We start from the raw sequence: 4,458 nt of genomic DNA on the forward strand, positions 1-4,458 counted from the left end.
TAGTTCATTTTTGCCCTTGCTTCCCTTGCCTTTGGAGACGTGTCTAGCAAGAAGTTGCTGCAGCTGAGGTCAAAGAGGTAGCTGCCTGTGTTCTCCTCTAGGATTTTGATGGATTCCTGTCACACATTTAGGTCTTTTATCCATTTTGAGTCTATTTTTGTCTAAGGTGTAAGGACGTGATCCAGTTTCATTCTTCTGCATGTGGCTGTCCAATTTTCCCACACCATTTGTTGAAGAGACTGTCTTTTTTCCCCTGGATGTTCTTTCCTACTTTGTCAAAGATTAGTTGTCCATGAAGTTGAGGGTCCATTTGTGGGCTCTCTATTCTGTTCCATTGATCTATGTGTCTATTTATGTGCCAGTTCCATACTGTCTTGATGATTACAGCTTTGTAATAGAGCTGGAAGTCCGGAATTGTGATGCTACCAGTTTGGTTTTCTTTTTCAAAATTCCTTTGGCTATTTGGGGTCTTTTCTGGTTCCATACAAATTTTAGGATTATTTGTTCCATTTCTGTGAAAAAAGTTGATGGTATTTTGATGGGGATTGCATTGAATGTGTAGATTGCTCTTGGTAGCGTAGACATTTTAACAATATTTGTTCTTCCAACCCATTAGCATGGAATGTTTTTCCATTTCTTTGTGTCTTCCTCAGTTTCTTTTATGAATGTTCTATAGTTTTCTGAGTACAGATCCTTTGCCTCTTTGGTTAGGTTTTTTCCTAGGTATATTATGGTTTTGGGTGCAATTGTAAATGGGATCAACTCCTGGATTTCTCTTTCTTCTGTCTCATTGTTGTGTATAGAAATGCAACTGATTTCTGTGCATTGATTTTATATCCTGCCACTGCTGAATTCATATATGAGTTCTAGCAATTTTGAGGTGGAATCTTTTGGGTGTTCCACATAGAATACAAAAGAGATTTTAAACCAACATAATATAAAAGGCTATGCAAGTGTTTCCATTTAAAAAAAATTATTGGAGTCACAGGAAGAGGGGCCCCACCCCCTAAAGACAGGGGCAGGAAGTGAGTGTTGCTGGGCTGGATGTGGGGAGAAAGAGATTGTGGGAACAGGGTGTCTCCACGGAGAACTTGGATTCAGCTCCTTCCTTTCCAACAAGTAAGAAATTTACATTGATTCCCTGGACCTTGAAAAGCTATTACAATGCCCCTATGATAAAAACCCCCGGATCAGGGCTGGCAGGTTTCCTTATCATCTTATCAAGTGCAGAAAGAATCATCCTAATGTCGAAAGCGAAATGGCTACTTGTCCCTTCAGTGCTTGCCACCATGTTTCTCTGGCCAAAATCAGTCATCTTATCTCAAGCTGTGATGATAAAAGTTATGTTGAGCAGGATGTTGCCATCTGAACCAGGAACCTCGGATAAGAGACTGTGGCTGAGAACACATGGCAGTGCCCTCCTTGGGATGAAGACTGGGATAAATATCTGTGGGAACAGACCAGTACCCCTATTTGTCTGGGGCACAGTCAACTACTGTGGCAACAACAGTCTGCAAGCAACATAGTTATGGAACATAAAAGTAACCTGGCATCAAGCATGCATGCTGCCAAGTCTCTGCTCTATGTTCTGCCATGGAAAAACAATGGAAATGCACAGGAACAGAATACCTATCTCATCAAATGCAGACCCTAGAAGACTCTTGCTTTTTCCTCCTAATCTAATTATAGAAAGATTAAACTATGACCTTCAAAAAAATAAAAAAGTTATTAGAGCTTGAAAATGTGCAGTAATTTGAACCATTTTGAATGCTTTTATAGTTCCATCCCAAATCAAATATTAAACAAAGTTTAGACATGAAGTAAGGTCTAAAACAAAACATTTCCCTTTTTTCTGACAGGAAATTTAATGCCTCAAAGAGTTGACCTCAAGATCTTAGTGACTCTGTACCATAACCTATGAGTACATAGCAGGCTGAATTTGGCACATACCAAACAATACCACCATTTCGTGGCTTCATCCTTTTTGCTTTTTAAAGGAAGTCTGAGGCAAGGGGAAAAGAATGAGGAAGTGACATTTGTGATATCTGGGCAGTGAATGTTTTTTCTTCTCTCCCACCTTCTTTTCCCACTTCCTCCCTTCCCTCTCTCTTTGACTGCAAGTAGAGGAGAAAAGAGAAGTATCCAGGTTTTCAATTTTATTGATGGTTTTATGTGGATTTTCAAATTCTTAATCACTCCATGTCAAATTTCAGTGTCATCAGAATGTCAGTAGCTTGTGCAAAATGATTGTGTTGAAACAATCCTGGCAGTTTTGCAAGTGAAATGTAATGCAAGCCCTAGTATTCTTAGCTGGGGAACACTGAGAGATAAGCCCCTGAGTCCTGGAATATGAACCTTACACCCAGGGTCGAGATTGCAGTATTTGTCAAGTTCAAAGGAAGTTGCCATTTGCTAGGTACCACATTCAAAAAGTCCTTTCCAAAAATGACCTTTCAATGAGAGAAGCTCCTTTCATAGTTAGTTTAAAAAGCACACTTTAATGGACATATGGCTCATTTCAGTTAACATGTAGAGTATGAACTTACTACAGAAGAATTCATGGGGACACCTGGGTGGCTCAGATGGTTAAGCGTCTGCCTTCGGCTCAGGTCACGATCCCAGGGTCCTGGGATCGAGTCCCGCATCGGGCTCCCTGCTAGGCAGGAAGCCTGCTTCTCCCTCTGCCGCTGCCTCTATCTCTCTCTCTGACTCTCATGAATAAATAAATAAAACAAAAAAAAAAAAAAAAAAAAAAAAAAAAAAAAAATTAAAAGAAACAGAAGAATTCATGGTGAGAAACAAGATACGAACAAAGAGAAAAGCATTTCTCCTTTCCCATTTGTTCTGTGCTGGAGTCTTAATTTATAAAGGTGACATAGAGGACCATATGAGGAACACCAGGTTTTGGACAGGAAGCAGACCAGGAGCGAGGGGAAAACCTTTATTGGAGTTTCCTTGAGAACTGCAAGGCAGGGTTGGTTAAACAGTTTAGGACTGGCTAGTTTGAATAATTTCAGCAGGCTCTGGGCTGCAGAGAGGAAAAAGTTTTCCTCTTCTCTCTTAGGCTCCTTGACTGGGTCTGAAAATTAAACTGACAGATTAACAGGAGAAAACATACAAATTTTTTTAAGATTTGTGTGACACAGGAGACTTCATAAGGAAAAGACCCAAAGAAACAGTTAGACCTGTGTATTTTTATGATAGGTTTGTTGAAGAGTGGGAAGTAGTGTGGAAATAAAATAGGGAAAAGAATATGAGGTAATTATAGTAAACTGGGGGAAACTTAGCAAAGCCTGTTCGTTTGGATTCTTCTTAGCATCTCTTTGTCTTTGGAGATGAGGATGATCCTTTCCTCCAGGTATATGGAGGACACCTTTCATGTGAGGGTTTTGTGGCCTGTTTCAGGTAAGAAGGGGAGGTGAGAGGAGATCAGAGTGAACTTTCTGCTTCTGCTGTTTTCTCAAATTCTTCGGCTTCAAATATTCAATAGGCCAGGTGCCCTATTTTGGAGTAATGTGTCCTGAACCCCATTAGGGCTATTGAGATGGTCTCTAGTTGCCTAGTACCTAGCCCTGATATGATAAAGACAGAGAAATATTGCCTTCTGGGGTGTACAGAGCAGATAGGGGTGGTAGGGCTCTGACTTCATTAGTTTGCTTATCAAATAGCATGCCCTTTGCTGTCTCTAAGAATTAGCCCCAGGAGGGGCAGTCACTCCCCTGACAAAAAGAGTGTTAAGATGTCAAAACATCCTAATATACAGAAAATAAAAAAACATGATTAATATACCATTACCTTGGACTTACCAGGCAGAAATTTAGGAGTAAGATCATTGTTGACAGAGGAAAGTGGTGGGGAGCATTTCGAAAGTGAAAAATAATTTCAAATGAATATCTTCCAGCAAAGGAAAAAAAAATGCATTCACTCATGGTAACTAACCAACTGAATTAGGAATTTATCAAATTCACTTTCAATCAATAGCAATTATACTCAATAGTCATTGCAATATTTTTTCAACTTTTTTGAGCACCTACTCTGTGCCAAGAATTATGCTATGTCATAGGATCCCAAGCATATAGTTGTGCCTTTACTGAGCTTATCTGGGAGTGGGGTGGAAAGGATATAAGCTGGAAATCACTCTTCATTGCAGTGTGAAGTTACATGGGACGTAAATGTCCTCAGAGTCCTTAAAGTATCTAGTCATAAAATAATATGTACCTGATTCGCCTCTTCCTCAGTAGGAGGTCAGACACCATCTAAAGATCACTATTACTTTGCCAACAGCCGATTTATAGAAAAGTTTGAGAAATTAATTTCTTTCACTGCTACTTCAGTACCAAATAAAGGTAAGCATTTTGGAAATATTTCTTGTTTTGTGGACTTCTACTCTTCATTTTGTCCTATGTACTCCTGTGGGCTATCATTTCCCTGTTAGTCACTTTTGTGTCAGCATAATGT

General features: G+C 39.6%; 1 pseudogene; it reads left to right on the plus strand.

Annotated features, from left to right (window-relative positions):
* LOC102737229 (gametocyte-specific factor 1 pseudogene) overlaps positions 1 to 1,654 on the plus strand; it is a 13,874-nt pseudogene extending 12,220 nt beyond the window's left edge.
* The last annotated feature ends 2,804 nt before the right edge of the window (positions 1,655 to 4,458 follow it).

This window comes from Leptonychotes weddellii, chromosome 12 (assembly GCF_054177405.1).
Source record: "Leptonychotes weddellii isolate Sample4059 chromosome 12, ASM5417740v2, whole genome shotgun sequence".
NCBI lineage: Eukaryota > Metazoa > Chordata > Mammalia > Carnivora > Phocidae > Leptonychotes > Leptonychotes weddellii.